This window comes from Polypterus senegalus, chromosome 14, assembly GCF_016835505.1.
Source record: "Polypterus senegalus isolate Bchr_013 chromosome 14, ASM1683550v1, whole genome shotgun sequence".
In the NCBI taxonomy this organism is placed as follows: Eukaryota; Metazoa; Chordata; class Cladistia; order Polypteriformes; family Polypteridae; genus Polypterus; species Polypterus senegalus.
The window spans coordinates 4,871,084-4,892,728 of record NC_053167.1 but is presented as its reverse complement, the minus strand read 5'-3'; the positions used below and the strand labels follow the sequence as shown (position 1 = coordinate 4,892,728).

The 21,645-nt window shown below is 40.6% G+C and overlaps 1 long non-coding RNA gene across 1 annotated transcript; it reads left to right on the top strand.

Annotated features, from left to right (window-relative positions):
• Positions 1-15,454: 15,454 nt before the first annotated feature.
• LOC120514283 lies at positions 15,455-21,253 on the top strand. Its single transcript, XR_005630442.1, has 3 exons — positions 15,455-15,543; positions 20,877-20,981; positions 21,079-21,253. It is a non-coding gene; the product is annotated as an uncharacterized LOC120514283 (long non-coding RNA).
• Positions 21,254-21,645: the final 392 nt, after the last annotated feature.

Genomic DNA, 21,645 nt, shown 5'->3' with positions numbered 1-21,645 from the left:
CATTCATCCTACCCTCAATTCTGACTGCTCTCCCGGTCTCTGCCACTGAGAAGCATCCCATAGGGATGGTACTAGGCCAGGGGTCCTCAATCACGGTCCTGGAGAGCCACAGTGGCTGCAGGTTTTTGCTCCAACCCAGTTGCTTAATAAAAAGCACTTATTGCTAAAGTAACACTTCTGCTTCACTTTAGTGATTTTGAGCCCTTATTGCTTAATTTTGTCTTAAACAGCTATTTTAATTGCTCCTTATTATCAATAACATGCAAATGACAAGAGAGAGCAGCATTTCTCCATTTAGCTTATTTACATTTACACCTGTGTGTATTTATCTGCACTATTGGGTTTAATTAAATACTTGGAAGAAAAATGAAGAGAAAAAAGTGAAGGATTGAGAATTAAGCGTCCATTTTAGCCTTCAAATCATTTGCATGATAGAAAGGGAAAGAAAATCTAGGATGTGAGAATGACCTGACATAGCAGAGTTAATTTAATTTCATAGCTTGTTAGTGCTTTATTGGCAAGAATTGCTTTCTAATTAAGCAACCAGGTCAGAACAAAACCTGCAGCCACTGCGGCTCTCCAGGACTGGGATTGAGGACCCCTGTACTAGGCAGTTGATGAGCAGTTCTGGTCTTTGCCAGACATAGTGCTTGGAGTTTGGCCCAAAGAGTTCAATTTTTGTCTCATCAGACTAGAGAGTCTTGTTCCTCATACACTTAGTATCCTTTAAATGCAGGCTGTCATATGCTTTTTACTCAAGATTGCTGCTGAGATAGGCGTCCTTCCGACAGGTTAATATATCTCAGATGAGGATTTCTGGAGCTCTGTTATAGTGACCATTGGGTTCTTAGTCACCTCTCTTACTAAGGCTCTTCTTGCCTAGTTACTCAGTTTGGCCAGGTTGCCATCCCTAGAAAGAGTCCTGGTGAATCCAAACATCTTCCATTTCACAGTTATTGAAGCTACTCTACAGTATTCATGGGAACACTCAAAAGCTTTAGAAATGGTTTTATCTCCTTGTCCTGTCTAGGCCTCACCATGATTTGATTGAGTACATCTACAGAAAGTTTCTTGAACTTAATGAATTTGTTTTTTTCCGGACATGCAGTGTGAATAGTAGGACCTCATATACCTATATTGCCAAAAGTATTGGGACGCCTGCCTTTACACACACATGAACTTTAAAGACATCCCATTCTTAATACATAGGCTTTAATATGGAGTCGGTCCACCCTTTGCATCAATAACAGTTTCAATTCTTCTGGGAAGGTTTTCCACAAGGTGTAGGAGTGTGTTTATGGGACTTTTTTACCATTCTTCCAGGACAGCATTTGTGAGGTCAGGCACTGATGTTGGATGAGAATGCCTGGCTTGCTCGCAGTCTCCACTCTAATTCATCTGGTCAGGGCTCTATGCAGGCCAGTCAAGTTCCTCCACGCCAAACTCACTCATCTATTTCTTTATAGACCTTGTTTGTGCACTGGTGCACAGTCATGTTGGAACAGGAAGGGGTCATCTCCAAACTGTTCCCACAAAGTTGGGAGCATGAAACTGTCCAAAATAGCTTTGTGAAGAATTAAGAATTCCTTTCGCTAGAACTAAGGGGCCAAGCCCAACCCCGGAAAAACAACCCCACACCATAATCTCCCTCCACCAAACTTTACACTTGGCACAATGCAGTCAGGCAAGTACTGTTCTCCTGGCAACCACCAAACCCAGACTCGTCCATCCGATTGTGTGATTCGTCACTCCAGACAACGTGTCTTCACTGCTGTAGAGTCCAGTGGCAGTGGGCTTTACACCACCGCATCCGACGCTTTGCATTGCACTTGGTGACGTAAGGCTTGGATGAAGCTGTTGGGCCATAGAAACCCATTCCATGAAGCTGTCTACGCCGCACTGTTCTTGAGCTTTTGGAGGTCTGTAGCTATTGACTCTGCAGAAAGTTGGCAACTTCTGCACCCCTCAGCATGCGCTGTCCCCGCTCTGTGATTTTATGTGGCTCACCACTTCGTGGCTGAGTTACTATTGCTCCCAATTGCTTCCATTTTGTTATAATACCACTAGCAGTTGACCATGGAATATTTAGTAGCAAGGAAATTTCACGATTAGACTTATTGCACAGGTGGCATCCTATTACGGTACCAGGCTGGAATTCACTGAGCTCCTGAGAATGACCAATTCTTTCCCAAATGTTTATAGAAGTAGTCTGCATGTCTAGGTGCTTGAGTTTATACACCTGTGGCCAAGGAAGTGATTGGAACACCTGAATTCAATGATATGGGGGGTCCCAATACTTTTGGCAATATAGTTTAGGTGTGTGACACAGGTGAATTCTAATCAAGATCTGAACACGTCTCAAGGAGAATTAAAGCAAATGAGATGCCCCTGAGTACAATATGGAGTGTCACAGCAAAGGGACTGAAGACGAATGAGAGATTTCATTTTTTGACTTTTAATAAATTTTCGAACCTTTCTAAAAATACATTTTCAGTTTGTCATTATGGCTTATTGAGTTTACAATGATGGCCACAAATGGAAAATTTATCCATTTAAACTTAAATCTACAACAGAATAAAGTGTCCAGAAAAGTAAAGGGGTCAGAATACTTTCTGAATCCACAGTATAATATTGTTGGAATCTGAGGAGGTAAAGCGACAGAATTAAGAAAACTGCAGTTCACAATGATGGCTAAAACTACAGCAGGCTCACCGACTAAAGCAGTATTGTCAGAAGCTTATCTTTTATTTACTGATTGCCTTTGCAAATTATGGCTGCAGACCACTGGCACCCTCTTGAGGATTTCTGCAACACTGTAATGTCAGTAGTTAATTTCTATACTTATGATTTTATAAGGTCATTTTTGTCATGTGTACAGAACAGTGAAATTCTGACACTTGTAATATGTTTTTTAAACAATATTGTGGAAAAAGCAAATGTAGCGTCTTTCCTTTGTGAACACCATTGTTAGAGGCATTACAGAGGAATTATTGGCATTGACCTCTCAGGTTGCTCTGATAGACACAATATTCAGTCATACCAGCTTTGATGATCACCATCAAGATATTAACCATAGCCAAATGAAAATCCTTCATCTCTGTGCCTATCACTCAGCCCATCCAGTAAAGCATGTTTGATCATTTTTGCTCCAGGCACTGTCATTTCCCATCTGTTTGAGACGTCAGGGACATCAGAACACCTTCCCCTCGACACAGTGCATCTGCTGCATAGCTATGGGGTTTAGTGAGCCAGCATGAAGAACAAATTAACAGACAAACAGCACAATGAGAAATCCCAGTCGAGCCTTAACATCGCCACTCTCATCCTGGCTTTAAAGTATATGCTGTTGATAAAATTATTTCTGTGTTAATAGTCAACCTCGAGCAGTAGTGGATGAATTACCTCCGTGCACGGATGTCTATGAAATGAGAACATAATCCTCCATAGAGATCAGGAAATATGGTGTGAACGGAAACACAGGGCTTATAAGAATCTCCAAGTAATTTGAGAAAGATTTTGTACTCCTTCACAGGACCGTAGAAGACCCAGGACATGCCAGTACATGGAAAGAGGCCTGTGTGTCCTTCTACAGGTTGAGTTATCATTTTATGCCACAAACTCCATAACTAAGGATAGAATTTCCATGTGTATCTTTATTTGAACACTGATGCTCCTGCAGTGGTGCATCCATTCTTGGACAGAATTTGTGTGGTTTGAGTGGATAATATCTCTGTTCAACTGAGGCTGTGGTACCACCATATAAACTTACAACAGTCTATGCCATTAATCCATTTCAAGGTAGCGGGAAACAGAAATTAACCATGGATGGGGTGCCAGTACAGTCCAGAGCATGGTTACACTCATACACTCACCTATTGAGCGCATGCCAGGCCGATTTAGAGCGTCAACCTAAGCTAAAGTTTTGGAATGCATGAGGAAAACACACTCTTCCAATCCAGAATTATGAGGTGTTATTAGTACTGCTATTATTACAGCTGTTGTGTGATTAAAAATGCAATTGTGAGGAATTGTGCAGTTAACCTTTTTAATAAAAGTTAACTGCAAATTAATCACAATTTGTCTTTCTTTCAGACATACTGTATGACATGCATGCGTGCCAGAGGGTCATTTTCCATGCTCATCAGAGGTCAGCATTACCAGTCCAGGACACGAGGGGGCACTGTCGCTGATGGCATTGTCTCTTTTTCCATTCACAGCTCGGAGAAACTGCCCAATGAGGGCAGCTGACTCCACCCCTTCCAGTCCAGCGACTATAAAGCTGAGATGCTCTCAACAGGGGTCATCTCATTCCTGCAAGAGCAAATTGCTAGACAGAGCTCCAGTTTGACATTGTGACCACCCAAATAGAGCCTTGAGTTGATATCAAGCCTTACCTTGCCTTCTTTTGTTTCTGTTATAGATAGATAGATAGATAGATAGATAGATAGATAGATAGATAGATAGATAGACAGACAGATAGATAGATAGATAGATAGACATGTGAAAGGCACTATAAGATAGATAGATAGATAGACATGTGAAAGGCACTATATGATAGATAGATAGATAGACATGTGAAAGGCACTATATGATAGATAGAAAGATAGATAGATAGATAGATAGATAGATAGATAGATAGATAGATAGATAGATAGATAGATAGATAGATAGATAGATAGATAGATAGATAGATAGATAGATAAGGGGCGCTGTCGTCCCCTTGAACCCTCAGATCAGACGCCAGACACCAGATAAAAGTCCAGTTCTTGACTTTCTTATAATAATCAAGTGCACAAAGCACCCTCCACTCCACAATACTCATATAAATCACAAATAATAACAATAATCCTCCACTCCTAGATACGCTGTTCCCTTCCTCCCGACTCAGCACGCCTGTCTGGGATCTCCAACAGTCTTTTATAGTCCTTTTCTTCAACCCAGAAGTACGTTGTTTCTTCTGTCCCCGTGACTGTGATGTACTTCCGGGCTGTATTGAAAATATAAGTCTTTGGGCCTCCCTGCAGTGTCCCCTGGTGGCCCAGACGTTGTCCAGCACGGCTGTGCATTAAAACTTCACATACCATGATGCCCTGCTGGAATTCGGGGCATCTCCACATCATAGGGAGGGCTCCATCTGGCGACTTGGAGGTATTGGCCGGGATGAGCTGCTGGCCATATATCACAATAGATAGATAGATAGATAGATAGATAGATAGATAGATAGATAGATAGATAGATAGATAGATAGATAGATAGATAGATAGTATTTCATTTGTCCCAATATGTATATTTGACTTTTTACAAAATCTAAAGAATAGATAGAATTAACTTAATTTGTCCCCAGGGTGAAATTAGTTTTTTTTTACATAGGCTCTTTAAATAAGTAAATACACAGATACATAAATAAGTCAGTAAATAAATAACTATACACGCAAACACTATGGTCTGAAAACACACCAGAGTGACTGAAAGCAATAAAATTAAAAAGAAAGAAAAGTTCTGAATTGGCCATCAGTCACAGTGAGGCCTTATGCAGGCGTATTGCTGTTGGTATGAAGAAGACCCCATGATGTTTCCTGACACACTTCTGTTAAATAATTTGTTGGTTGAAAGTCTTCAGTGTTAGAGTGCCATGGAGAGGATGGGCAGCATTGTTCAAAATGGCACTTAGGATTGTTTTAATTCTCTCCATTGCAACTACCTCAAGAGTGTTCATCATGCACTAATTCTGCATGCATGTGCCATTTAGCATTTAAATAAAGATTGCTAATGAAAACAAAAGATCACAGCACATTTCGTCTCTTGTCGCATAAAGACAATTTATTGAGCTGTCCGCTGTGTATTGTGGTTGCTCTGGTAGTAGTTCTTCTTCTTTCAGCTGCTCCCGTTAAGGGTTGCCACAGCGGATCATCTTCTTCCATAACTTTCTGTCCTCTACATCTTGCTCTGTCACACCCATCACCTGAATGTCCTCTCTCATCACATCATAAACCTCCTCTTACCTGGTAGCTCTATCCTTAGCATCCTTCTTCCAATATACTCAGCATCTATGATGATCATTTTGTCAATAATGATGAAACTCTTTGCGATCACCATCCTAAAGATGCTCCAGAAACAGGAATGAAACTCAGAGCTCAACAGAACATAAAGTGGGCATATCCATAACCGGGGCAGGGTGGTTGCTATGTAATGAGATTTGAGTGAATGGTGATGGGGGTTTGGCTTTCTGAGTAGTGAGATTTGGGGAAAACACGATAATGTGCATAATGGTTCATTTTGTGTGTTTTCATGTGTAAAACATGCAGCATATCACATTTTTAACAATATAATACACTCCTGTGTGGTGATCTGAACAACTGGCATAAACAGAGTGGATTTTACTGCTGTGTGGTTGATTGCATGTATTATGCATCTGCAGAAAAGAACAAAGGAAAATACAAAAATGTCTGAAAAACTTTCAAAACCTCAAAAACACATTTTAAAGATTTACATTTTGCAACTGATAAATCACCAGTGACACAAATTTTAATGTCAGTTTCTTGAAACTGTACGCCAAACAAACTTACCCATTTTGCTCATCACTAGCTGGAACCACACGGCCAGTCCATCAGCAGTACCACTCACATGCTGTATATAATATATGAGGTCAATTCTGAGTCAGAAATCCACCTAACATATTTATTTATTATCTCTGTCACAAGCATATGTGTTTATTTTTAGTAAGCATCACATCAGAGGCTTTTCTTTATAATGTATGCTGTAAGCTTTATGTTAGCACTCTCTATTGGGATCTAATACAAGAATATGGGCACAGTTAAAGTCATATGGATTGAAAAACAATCCTCAGGTTTTCCAGTTTCATTAATAATTATTCCTAATTGCCACACCATGCTAAAGCTACAAGGAGAAACAGTCTGATCACACCTATGGCCATTTATCCTCAAACAGAAAAGAAAATGATTCTGATAGTGAATTGGTAAGCACTTCAGACTTAGTCTTTACAGTAAAAGGTTTTCCATAGTGTGACTAAATCCAAAGAAGAACCAAGATATGCTGTAAATATTAAGCTCATGTCTGCTAAGGACTCCTGGACAAATGAGGCCAGTGTTTCTCATCTTCTGGGCTTTATTTGGGAGCTGAGGGCATCTCAGAATGAGAAACTGCTTTATTTATTTAATAATTGTCCGTTCTGAGTTGATTACTTTAGGACCAAATATAAATGGGGAGCTGCTGAGGAATAATAAATCAAGAAAATGATCAGAGAATTGTCAAAGCTTTATCCACTTACTAGCATTGGAGCTTCTGAATTCCATAACCTTTGTAGTTATAAATATATGTTTGTAAAGCCTTAACTTATTAATGTCTCCTTTAACTCAAAACTTGGCGGAGGACAGCAAAGTTAAAAAAAGGCTAGTCCCTCTGTGAGTGCCACCACTGCCCCTTAGCCAGCACCCCTCAAGCAGTGTATGAGCTCATCCTCTGGGCAGGAGATGACAGAATCTGCACTTGGCGTTCCGTTTTGAGATTATCCCTAACACACCTGCTGAAGCTCACGGGATTCAGAGTGAGATCAGTTGTTCCCAGGAGAGAAGAATCTATTTTTATTTTATGCTATAATACATTAAGCCATGCACACTCATGTTTTAATTAACTATAACAGTGGTGCTTGCCTCCTCATTGTGTTTAATAGTAATATACAGGACATGTAAATGTGTACAACACACTGAGCCTATGACAGAGACGTGCCCTTTATAAAAAGAAGCGTGGGACATTGTGGCATTTATTATCAGTAGTCAAACAGCCCAGTGCCTTATGCAGTAGTTTATATTCTGCCTTATTTGTCATTGAATCAATGTGTCAGCTGCATATCAGTTCTTGAAAGTTTAAATATAAACTATACTTCTTCCATTACGTTATCCTGTTATGTTGACTGAGGTGGCTTTCTTTTTTAATTTACTTATCAACATCATAATTAAATGTCACTTTCTCCCAGTATTCCTAATTTTTTTTTTTAATGGTGGGCAGGTTAATGCGTTATTATTGCGTTAACGCATTAATTAATTAACGCCGACAATTATTTTATTGTGCCTTAAAACAGTTTTTGTTATTATTATTATTTTGAAAGCCTCAGTCTCGCTAGGGATCTATAGAGATTAGTGATCTTCTTGTTACACGCTTTTTGATACACTTTTGCTAGAAGTAGAGTTAGCTTTGTTGATTTGACCTCGATTCCTGCGCGTGCGTGAGCAGCGAAGAGCAGACAGCTTCTAAAATGGCATGTGGAGAGATAACAAAGTGAATGCTCAAAGCAAAATAATCCGTGGATGACTTTTCCATATTATTGCTGAATTGGACTCTGACTTGTCGGACTGCGATTTTGATGCAAGTGATCTGGAGATGGAGATCGAAAACAAAAGTGAGGTACTAGCATCAGCTGATCGGTCCCCAGCTGATCGTGGTGCTGAACACGTTCGTGTAGCTGATGCACCGATGGCAACGTTCACCAGGGAGGACAGACACTTACAATGGTAGGAGGTATCTACCTGTATATATATAATTCACTAAGGCAAGACAACCATGAAAAGCACGCCGGAAGGGGCATGGATTCACTAAGCCGCCGACAAGTGAGACACCTATGGCGCACACAGGAAGGAGCCACGCCCACCAACTCCAAGACCATTGGATATGACGACAACTCGCAGGGCCACGCCCACCAACTTCGGACACGACGACACAGAAAAAATGGCGTAATTTATGTTCGTCTGTCGTAGAGGCCACATGCAGTGCAGGTCAGGTTAATGTCATGTACCAATGAGCTACGTTGACTGTTCATAGAGGCATGTTTCTCGCAGAGGTGAATCGCCATATGCAGCGTGTGAAACGGTTTGAGAGGGGTATCCCATGGGATCCTTAAAACAATCCTTTAAAACTGAGATTAAAGCACAATGACCAATAAAAACCAATAAGCCCTGTGCCTCTGTTTCATTACCGTCTCACCTGCTTCATCAATGCAGGCCCTGCAACAGTCGAGACGCTCTGTCAGCAGCTGACCTTCTCTGTGCCTGGCCAGTTCACACAGAGGCAGCGCAAGAGAAAGCCGCGCCAGAGACAGACAAAGGCACACACACAGGCAGTTGGTGGGCGGCTCTCCGTGAGTTTCTCTGTGAGCATTCTCGGTGTGTATGCTTCGAGAACGAGGCTGGACGCGGCTTGCGACGGGCACATGAGCAGGCAGTGTGTATGCTTCGAATGCGAGGGTGGGACGCGACAGGACCATCTAGGAAAAATCATGTCGCGGATGTGATTCGCTGTATGCAGTGTGTAAAACATTTTGTTTGTCGCAGATGTGAATCGCTGTATGCGGCATGTAGAACAGTTTGCGAGGGGTGTCCCTGTGTCTTTCCAGAAGTGTTCAACCATCAATAAATAATTATGCGCCGTTTGTTATGCCGCGGGTTCACTATTGTGTTGTATTTTGCTCTCTCCAGAGTTCCATCTTTTCATTCACTTACTGTTATATTCTCACACTAACCTGTTTTAGACAATCGTATCTTTCCAGAAGTGTTTACCATTCAATAAATAATTATGCATGAGATTGAGCGTGTGTCTAGGCGTGGGTAAGCCATTGAACCCCATTCGGGCTGCAAACCGTGGAATTGCCACTAAGTGCAACTCATACGCTCCCACACGTTGACTGTTAATAGAGGCATGTTTCTCGCGGAGGTGAATTGCCATATGCAGCGTGTAAAACTGTTTGCGAGGGGTATCCCATGGGATCATTAAAACATTCCTTTACAACTGAGGGTAAAACACAATGAAGTGAGCAGTCTTTAAAAAATGAGTTTTCGGTTACAACGTACAACCGCGTGCAGCATAGCAAAGTGTTGTACACGCTACATACAGCAATTCGCATCCGCGACAAACATGCGTCTTCTTAGATGCTCCTGCACTTTGTACACACCCCCCTCCCACCTCGCTACTACCGCGGTCGGGTGTCTTGGTGGATTATATATGGAAAGGCAGCCAAAGAGGATTGACAGATTGATTGCTCTTTCTCGATTCTGTGGGTGGTGGTGCATGGCAGTTTTTAGTTGGTGGAGCGATTTGGCTGGTTATTTCCGAAAACAAATGAGACTCCCGCCTGCCAAATAGTTACATGACCTAACAGCGGTCGGCGTCCAAATTCTTAGAGGGACAAGTGGCTTTCAGCCACGTGAGATTGAGCATTAACAGGTCTGTGATGCACTTGTATGTCCGGTACTGCATGCGCTACACTGAATGGATCAACGTGTGTCTACCCGGCGCGGGGAGGCGTAGGTAAGCCGTTGAACCCCATTTGTGATGGAGACCGTGGCTTGCAATTGTTCCCCACGAACAAGAAATTCCCAGTACGTGCAGGTCATACGCTCGCACTAATTACGTTCCTTACCCTTTGTAATCACCCCCCCATGTTCGTGTGACTTGGTGGATTATATATAAAAAAGCAGCCGGAACCGCAAAGAACAATGAAAATTCAACATGGAAACCGACTGAGGCGGTGTTTGGAAAATTAACAGTCAACATGACTCACAGGTGCGTGTGGACTGTACACAGACGAAAGCGACTCAGGTAGGGAGTTGGGGGCTGGCACATAAGCGGGCAGTGCATACTGAACGAGCGCCGTTCAACCCCGTCCTTCGCTTTGGAAGGAGAAGGCGCGACGGCGCTCCTCTGGTTTTCAGTCACGGACAATTGTATGTTGGTTCGTAGCGTGCATTGTTGCAATGTTACTTTTCTTGGTGGTTTATTAAATTACGGATTTTTCAAATGGTTATTTTTTCCTCTGTGCTTAAAAATCATTTAAAAAGTGGCCTGATTATGTGGCGTATGTTATGCCGCGGGTTGGCTAGTAAACTATATTGTGCCTCACTGCAACTGCCACCCACACGCACCTGTCTCACTAAGACATTCCATCATGCATTCCTGTTGGCCGTTGAGCCGCTGCTACCGCAAACTGCAAAGAGGCGCCAAAAGCACACACAACAGGCAGCAACAGATGTTTTATGTTGATTAATGTGTGAAGCCATTGCTTTGTGAACTTTCCAGAAAACTGAGTTTTTTCGAAAATATATTAGCCCTGAAAGAGTTGCTTCTGAACACAGACTGTTTATGCTGCTCCCTGATAAAAGAAAATGTTTCTGCTGGTATCTGTTCAGACAAAAAAAAAAACAGATTTAGAAATGTTAACTTGCGGTTGCTCGGAAGGTGCCTGTTATAATGTTGTGATCGTGGCTCTAGACTCTGAGGGTAACTTATTTTTCTATAACAAACTAGAGAAAACGTTAATGCCCTGACAGTGCCAAATAGCTTTGGTTTTATGTTTGATTTGATTATATTAATGTTTAAGTTGAGATTTACAAGAAATATTTTAACTGCTACTATGTAAAGGGAATACTGCTGTTAAAAAGCACCTTATTTGTTTAAAGTGTTTGCGAACCGAATACACTCAATACACCACTTTTGCGTTTGTTATTGAATTTTGTGCATAACAATGTGATTGTTGTGATTATCGATTAATTGCGATTAAAAATTTTAATAGTTGCCCAGCGCTAGTTTTTTTTTATCCAGTGATTACAGTCAAAAACAAGCTGACGTGTGTCTCCATATTGTACAACTTCGCTAAGAACATATAACATACATGTATGTAATGCCATATTTCAGATGGCATATACTGTAGCTGAAAAAGCACCTACTGTGGTTGTCATGTTTGTTTATCTGTCTGTCAGTCTGTATAAAACACCTCCAATCCCAGTGGACTGATTTTTTTGATATCTGACACACTTATTCTTAAATGAAATTTGTCAACAAACATTGCATTTTTGTTCAAGTATCTTCAATACAGCACACTGTATGCACTTTTTGGAAATTTCAAAGTCTCTATTTAGAAGAGTTGATGAATTTGAGAACTCATCTGTCGTAACATCGAGAAGCAATTTATGCAACTCCAAGTATGTACTGGTTTACAGTTTCAGATTTTCCTTTAGTTTACACCTTCAAATTTACCTTCATCCTGTATAATTTGTGTATTTTTTTTTTACTTGTGAGACAGCCATTCCTGATAGCAAAAAATATTACCATTACAAATTAATTAAATGCTATGAGAGGTGCATGTGCAAGCCTTTCACTTATCCTGCTGCTTAAAGTAAATTGACTGAAAAAATTGTAAAAAGTCGCTTTTAAAGAAATGAATGTACAGTAAGAGGGTAGAAATTATGTAAGCGTAACTCTGTAAGCAGAGCGTGAGCAAATGTACAGGTATACTCAGTATTTACACTACATTAAAAACAACCTGGCCGCTTCATTACAAGCACATTATAATGATTCAATATTTCTCTGACACTTGAGACTAATCAGAGTTTGGGTACTTGATTCACAAATGTTACATTTATAAAATTTGAATTAGTCATAGATTCTCCACAACAAAAGCTAACAACAGCACATGTATCAATGCCATTTTCACATCATTTAATTTTAAATCTGCTGTCCGTGAAAGCTACCGTGCCACCACAAGCCTATTTGGGCTGTGCTTCTCACTAATTGACATTGTAAAGTGCTGTGGGGTATTTAAAGAGTCTCTATGTCTGGTCACTATTCAGGGAGTGTAGATGTAGAGATGGTTCACATCAATGAAAGACTGGACTGCTCTTGCAATACAATGGAACAATATAAGAAACAGCAGAGCAGGCTCTTTTCTCTTCGGTAACTGACAAAACCTGTGTTATTTCATATGACCTATACCATTCATTATAAGAGCAATGATTTGTTTAGGACACTTTCACACACTAAGTCACCCTAAACATCTATAATTCTGTATTATCTGTACTATGAACTTCAGAGAGAGCTAGAAATCACTTTGTTGTTAACAGTGTTCATAATAAAGACAGCATTATTGGAATTATGGTGTTTTCATAGTGTATTCAAATCTACCTTTCTATTATATGATGCTTTCCATATCTATCTATCTATCTATCTATCTATCTATCTATCTATCTATCTATCTATCTATCTATCTATCTATCTATTGTGATGGAGGGTCGACACTGCTTCCCCCAAGACGCTAGATGGTAGCTCCCCTGTAATGTGGCACTGCCCCGGATTCCCGCAGGACTTGGAGTTCGGTTTTTCAGTCCTGTCAAGTGCAATGGGTGCCGCCAGGGGGAGCTGTCGAAGACCTGGGGGCTCATACTTTCCTTTTAGCCCAGAAGTACAAGGTAGTCACGAAAATGAAAGCCCCAAAGTACTTCCGGGCTGAAGAAAATGTCAGTTCTTCATTAGACTCAGAAGTGCTAGTCAGTCACATGGTCGGAAGGACAGGAGCACTTCTGGGTCAAGGACTATTTAAAGGACTGATGGGAACCCAACAAGTGAGCCGGAGGTGGGTTTTAGAGGACAGAGCTTGCTGGGAGGTGTGGAGGAGAGATTTGGATATTTAGATATTATTGTGTTTATTTGTTTATTGTGGTGGAGGTGCTTTAGGCACAATTTACCTGAAAAAAAGAAATTAAACAGCTTCCCGGTGTTTTAATAATGTGTTGTTAGTGTCTGTGTGTCAGATTAAGTGCCAGTATAGTGCCAACTAATGTTATACTATCTATCTATCTATCTATCTGAAGTGCATCCATCTTATTATTATACAATCAATCTAAATCATCTCTCTTTGAGCAAGCAGTAGGTGAGTGTGGTCTGCAATGAAACAACCTTCTGCCAAGCGCTGGTTTCAGGTTTTCGGATTAAGTAGGTTTGAGAATATTATGTTGTATAGAAACTTTCATTATTTATCTCTCTGTCTATCCATGATAATGCATCAATGGACACATACATAAGCAGATTGGGCACGTTGAATAATGTGCATTATTGCAGCCCTTTAACCACATGAAATGTTTCACTTAATTCACATATAACAATTACTGCTATACAGTCTTCAGGATACAGTACTTTCCCTGAACTATGGACAAAACATAAATATTTTCCTTTTGGAAAAAATATACTGTACAATAATAAAAGATTTGCTTTAAAACAACAAAATACAAAATAAACATCTTATATAACAAAATAAACAACTGAAATGTTTATCCTGAAACTGAATACAAATTAAAATTTGAATGTTCCCTTCATCCCACAAGCTTTTCTAAACACCATTGTTCATGCCAGACTCCTTCCTGCAACTAAAAGGAATGGTGCAAACTTATGAGACTCTTAACAAACATCAGTTGTGACTCACACCTTAAAGGGACTCCAGAAATTAACTAAATTTTACAATATGGCATCATCAGAATATATGCAATGTGATATGCATTTACGCCAACATTGGTGGGGTGGAGAACAAAAATTATACACTATAACATGTTGATAATTATCCAGCAATAATAGTAAAAATAATAATCCTCAGACATGCCAACGTAAAAATTAAAAGAATGCACAACTGTAGACTCTGAATGCTCTGTTAAAGACGGATTTGATTCAAAGTATAAGCGTCTCATAAATGGACTTACATTAAAACTTATGTTAAAATTTGATAAATCCTGTTGTCTATTGTTTAGCACCATCAATGAGTTGATCATTATAATCTTCACATTCTCTCCTTCCCATGCCATGCCGAAAAAAGCTCTCCATGACTGGAAAAACTGACACCATGTATTCATTGGATAATAAAATCACATTATTTATGTACATTAATAAAGATTGGGTAAAGAGGAATCATGGGTAAATGTTACAGATCATTATAGTTTGATTTCATTGCATTTATGATAATATTATGCTATATAAGTCTAGTAATACTATGTATTTTTCATGGTAACAATTTCTGGAGCTGCAAAGTTCAAAAAAAAAAGGAAATTTATATCCGGCTGGGAGAGACAGTCACTGGACGACGGAGTTCAGAATGAGGTATGTGCCAAAGCCGGGGCGGACATTCCTTGGAAGTGTTGTACATGTGGTTAATGCTCATGCCTTTCAAGTGGCAAATATTTAGACACCCTTTGGAAGCCAAGTCACATCCCCGGATGAGATGACGACTGTGCATGTTTGGACTGCATGAGCGAAGAGGACCTTGCCCTGTTGTTTGCCAAGGAAGGCCACAACTCCTGCATCAAAGAACGTGATGAAGGCCGGAGTAGACTGTGGCCAATGCAGTTCCTGGATCCCAACCACATGGACAGGAACCCACAGAAGGGGAAGGTAGCGGTGAGCATCCAAACCATCTCCTTTGGGGAAGGTAAGGAGTCGCAGGGTATCCAATGATAAATTGGTTCAGATAGGATAGATGGTCCCAGGAGTCTTCAGAACTCCCGACTGAGCATGCACTAGAGTTGTCCGAGCCCTCCGCCAGCTGGAATGATGGTTGGTCAGATGTAAGGGAGTTGGAAAAAGCACTGCAGCTTATGAAATCTTTATTGCAGGTGACTGAGCTGCTGCACCAAATGATTGATGGATGTGGAGTTAGTGGAGAACTACACTGAAAGGCTTAGTCTGGGACTCTCCACCAAGGTAGATTTGGCGGTACAGGTAAGTGTATTCTGTACCGTACATCATAAAGGGACACAGAGCGAAAGGGCTCCCGATACTACTGATGTATGCCAAGTAGCCATGATCCCGACAGTTGAAAAGGGCGTGATGACCGATAGTAGTCTGGTTGTAGAGCCTTCTGTCAGGGAGTGGTGGCTCTGAGACTAAGGATCTACGCTGGTATCCTGAAAGTTGCCAGTTCGATTCCCCATCACTGCCAAAAGAGATCCTACTCTGCCGGGCCCTTGAGCAAGGCCCTTATCCTTCAATTGCTCCAGGGGTGCTGTACAAAGGCTGACCCTGCGCTCTGACCCCAAGGGGTATGTGAAAACTAACAAATTCCTAATACGAGAAATTGTATAAGGTGAACTAAAGAAAGCGGTGGGGGAGAAAATAAAAGGGCTGAACAAGAAGGACCAGCTTATTGGTGCCGACAGCTGGGCTTTCCAGTCTCAAACAAGGCGAAGGGGATCCAGACAGTATGGGGTCTGCCTTTAGTTCACAGAGAAACCTAGACTGTCGTTGAACCCCAGAGCAGAAATATACAGTTGCAATGAGTTGAGGTGTGGCGAAATACCTAACTCCAAATTTGAAACTTTTAAAATAAAAGTATTTCTCAACATTCCCCCTTGGAGAATCACTGCCAACAAGCAGAGCAATGCTGATTGTTCATGTTTCATTTCTAAAACTATGAATATGGTGTGACACAGTGTCAGGGAGACTGGGTGTGAATTGCGGCCCTGTCCAAGTTGGGGTGGTGTTTACCTGTTCTCTCCGTGCCAGTAGAGGTTTTTTTTGCCAGCTGTAGTGTTTTACATCCCATATCCTGAAGACATACAATTTAGGGTTTGAGTGCATGTGGGTGTTTATCAGTCACTCACAGAACTTTACAGGAAATAGTATTGCTTTTTTAATCACAGAAATAAATTACTGTTAAGATTTGATAATCTCAAACAATACTGAAAAGTCCACCCTTACCGGATGCAAAGCACTTATCAGTAATGAATACCATATTGTTTTGTACTGTAGAGAATTAGACCTCCATTTTGCTCCATGGAAGTGCAGACCTTAAGCTGGACATTCTGCATCATTTTGCCTTGTATGTAAGTTACAGCTTGATACTGGTAAAGCAATATTGTTTGTCTCGGCATTCCAATTTTCTTCTTTTGTTATGCTGCATAAATTGGGCTTGCCCACCATCACATAGCAGTGCTGGACTTGGACATGGACTATAAAAAGCAGTGTGCTGCGAATGCTGCCTGAAATAGCAGCTCTCTTCAGGTGACTGTCAGCACCACCATAAATAATAACATGCTGCTTCTTTTTACACGAGTGTGTCTTCCGCTGCAGTATTATGTACTTCATCGTATTGTTGAAAACAGAAGGTGTTAAGCAGAAATGTTGGAAGCGGCCCAGCAGATTTTATTTTAGAATAACATTAATGCATTTTTGCCAGATTCTTTTTTTTTTTGAACTTTTATTAATTTTATTGCAATCATTCCATACAAATCAATCAATTTTTACAAAAAGTAAAATTGAGTTATGAACAAGTTGACCCCCACCTCTGAGAGAGAGAGCAAGGCAAACGCGTAAAATTTAAGGCTTGTAAACATACCTAAATTAATAAGTTTGATAAGCCAATATGAATGCAGAAGACAAATAAATACAAAAATAATTGCTTCCTCTGTGTCTCAAGAACTTATTTTAAAATATTACTGATTAGATCCTGCCATGTTTTGAAAAAAGTCTGTACGGATCCTCTAACTGAGTATTTGATTTTTTCCAACTTCAAATAATATAACACATCAGTTTCCCACTGACTTAAAAGAGGAGAGTTTGGGTTCTTCCAGTTTATCAGAATGAGTCTGCATGCCAAGAGTGTAGTGAATGCAATCACAGTTTGTTTGTCTTTCTCCACTTTAAACCCATCTGGAAGAACCCCAAACACAGCTGTTAATGTGAGTCCAAGGCTGTCTGAAAGGTAATTAAAAATTTTGGTCCAGAATAATGTTAATTTGGTGCAGGCCCAGAACATGTGACCTAGTGAGGCTGGGGCTTGACTGCAATGTTTGCAGGTTGGATCATGCCCTGGAAACATTTTGGAGAGTTTTAGTCGAGACAGATGTGCTTGATATATAATTTTGAGTTGTATAATTGTATGCTTTGCGCATACGGAGCTCGAGTGAATTCTCTGCATTGCTACTTTCCACTCCTTTTCTGATATATTATTTGAGAGATCTTTTTCCCAGTGTCCTCTTGGATCTTTGAAAGGGAGGGATTGTAAAATGATTTTATATATTGCAGAGAGGGTGTCTGAGTCCTTGAGATTGAGCAATATTTTATTCAGCGTGGATGAGGGTGCAAGATGAGGAAAACCGGGAAGGTTCTGTTTAACAAAGTTCCTAATCTAAAGACAGTGAAAGAAATGTGTAGCTGGAATGTTAAATTTGGAATGTAATTGTTCATAGGATGCAAAGACGTTGTCTATATAAAGATCTCTAAGCAGGTTAATCACATTTTTTTTCCAGATATTAAAAACTGCATATGTTTGCAAAGGTTGAAAGAGGTGGTTCTCTTGCAGAGGTGCCACTGATAAAAGCTTCTCCATTCCCAATGCTTTCTACATTGGGTCCATATTCTAAGTGAGTGAAGCACTCACTGAGTTATTAGTGTATTGCCGATAACTTGTATTTATTGGGGCACAAAGCAGGGAATATAAAGAAGTACTGCAGGATTTTACTTCTATTGCGGACCAGGCCTGTGTATGTTCTTCTATTTGTGTCCAGGTTTTTAAGGCTTGTATATTTGCTGCCCAGTAATAAAACTGGAAGTTAGGTACAGCCATGCCGCCTTGATTCATTGATGCTGAGTTTTTGATGTCATTTTATAGTACGTTGGTAGTTATAATTATAAAGATTAAGAGGATAGATTAGGTATAGATCAAACTTGCTCTCTTTTTCTACCCCCCTTAACGCCCCACTCTCCCTTTTTGCCTCCCCACGTGAGACTAGAACCCACTTCACACAGTCCCAGTCCTCTGACATACCCAGAGACAGAGTGCGTCCAAAGCAAAACAAGCCCCAACGCAGTGCCGTTTTAGGGTTAAAATATAGAGATATCAATTACCAATATAGTCGAAATACTATATGCATAAAATTAAATCATTAACAAACTGTGCACTTAGAATATATATAATCTTCAGTAATCTTAGTGTATTAAGATAATACACCCGGATAATAAACTCGGGGAATGATGTTAGAAAGTAGTCCAGAATAAGCATAAGTCTTAATGCAATAATAGCAATAACAATAAACCAAAGGTATGATGTTGAACAGTCTCGTTTAGGATAGAGAGAAAATAATTAGATTAAAAAAAAAGGTAATTAAGCACAAATGTCTATAACTATAATTAAAACATAAACAGATAGCGCCCGAGTAGTAATGAGTAATAACGAGAATATATAATGATAAAACCCGTATTTTAAACAAATAGATCAGACAGTAGATTATTAATCTTTGCCATATAATTAACGGCCATGACTCACTATTATGTATCAGAATAATTCCGGGATCAGCTTTCTTAATTCCTTTTCTGCTTCTTCCTTGCTAGCGAAGACATAGAATTGACCCTGCAATTCCACTTTCAGTTTGGCAGGGTACAAGAGGCTGTATTTGATATTAGCTTGCTGTAACCGCTGTTTAATGTTGTAGAAGGCTGCGCGTTTAGTAGCTGTTGCTGGAGAGAAATTAGGGAAGATACGGATGTGGTTATTTTCATATATAATCTCTTGCTTGTGTCTGAGGAGTGCCATCACCTCTAGCTTAAATGATAATCTTTCAAAGCGAATAATAAAACATCTAGGTCTAACGGTATTTGATCCGCGTACGCGATAAGCCGCTGCTACCTCAGAATCTGCTTTAAAGTCCTCTCCAATTATTTTAGAAAAAAGTTCAGCTGCGAGTTTCACAGGGTTTGGACTCTCTCGATTCTCAGGCAGACCTTCAATTCTGACATTATTCCTTCTGCTTCCATCTTCCAAAGTAGCCAGTCTGTCTCTGAGATTTTTGCATTCGGAGCTGACAATTACTGCTTTTTCTTCGGCACTGGCAGCTAAATTTTTGGCTCTTTCAATCCGAGTCGTGAATGTCTCCTTGACATCCTCCAGTTGATCAGCAAGCGTTCTCAGTTTAACTGAGGTGTTCTGAATGTGCTCTCCAATTTTAACCAGCATATCTTTAAAGACTTTATTATCCTGCTGCCGCATCTGTCGCAGCTCCTGTCGCAGTTCCTGTCGCAGCTTCTCATTTGCCTTTTCGCTGTTCTTTATGTCCTGTTGTAGCTCCTGTCGCAGCTTTTCATTTGCCTGTTGCAGCTCCTGTTGCAGTTTATCATTTGCCTGTTGCAGCTCCTGTCGTAGGTTCTCATTTGCCTTTTCCTTTGCCTTCTTATTTGCCTTCTCGCTTTTCTTTATCTCTTGCATGAGCTCAGCGAACATCACCTTCAGTTCAGACAGATCAATTCTGCTTTCTTGCACCATGGGTGAAGCGGCAGGCTCTATTGCAGCCGGTGTCCCCAATGTTCCCGGCTCGCGTGGAGTAATTGAAACCTTGGACTGCAAGGCCTTTTCCAGTTTCAGGTGATCTTCTCCAATCAGCGAGCAATCGAGACCTGCTTCACTCACGCTCGTACATTCACTCCCCATTTCTCTCTCAGCCGGCGATGATGTAATGAACCGTGGTCCCGAGGAGTCTGGGATTTCGCCCATTTGATCCAGGTCAGTCTCTGAAAGGCCACATCTTGAACTAGTGCTTGCCGATCTCAGCTAGGGTGCAGCTTTAGTTTTCGGTTCTTTCGGACTCCCTTTCTTATTGGCCATATTTATATATGCTTATATATACTGTAGCAGTTCCCCTCAGGTTGAATAAATACAGGATATCTCAGGAAAATAAGCAGATAATATGAAAAATAACACCGCTGCTAGCGGAGCTCCACTTCAGACATCCATCTCTCGCAACGGACGAGACCAAATTCCCCATTTTTACCAGATTCTAAAGAAGCTATGCACAGTTACACACTGTGAAATTGAGAAATTTAGATGTTTCCTAGTTTTAGGAACAATAAGATACAGTGGATTCAGAAAGTATTTAAGCCTCCTTTACTTTCTGCATATTTTATAGTGTTGTGACTTTGATTTTAAATTAATAAATTTGCGATTTTTCTCATCAATCTGCAGTCAATAACCCATAAAGATAAAGAGTAAATATGCTTTTGGAAAGGTTGGAAAATGTATTAAAAATTTAAACCTGAAATCTCTCCTTTATATATGCATTCAGACCCATTGCTGTGGTACTCCAGATTGTGAACAGGTGCATCCAATGTGCTTTACTTACCCTCGAGATGCGTCCAGTATGGAAGATTATTTGTGCTGTCACACACGTGTGAGTAGGAAGATGTTGTATGGACCAAGCAAAGTTAATTTCACGCCAGGCCAGGGGGAGGCGGGGTGCACTAAACCTTATTCTGTAATCTCTACAGACCAGCCGCAGGAAAACCTGTCTGATTCAGAGCTGATGACGTTGCTTCTGGCACTCAGCATGACGCCACTTCCGGTTCTGGTGCCTAGAAGAATGTCACTCCCGGTGCACAGACTGACGTCACTTCCAGTTCCGGTTCCTCTACATCACTTCCGGTCTGATCGATTAAAGCTGCCATCTTTGCAAACCCTCACCAGTTCTGTTTTGGACTCAGTATTGTGAACATCTCTGTGCTATTCAAATCCCTTTTGTAGCCAGGATACAGGTGGCTGCCCCAAACCTTTTTAAGCATGTTGGGTCTGTTCATTTTTACAGTGCCAACATTCATATTCAAGTTCAAGCACTTTATTGTCATTGTATAACAGGGTTGTCCAACTCCCAGTCTGGAGGGCCGCAGTGGCTGCAGGTTTTCATTCTAACCCTTTTCCTAATCAGTGACCAGTTTTCACTGCTAATTAACTCCTTTTCCCTTCATTTTAATAGCTCTATTTTTAAGGATTCAGTTCTCTCAATTGATTTGTTACTTCATTAAATGACAGCCAAACAGACATGAGATATGAAACGAGCC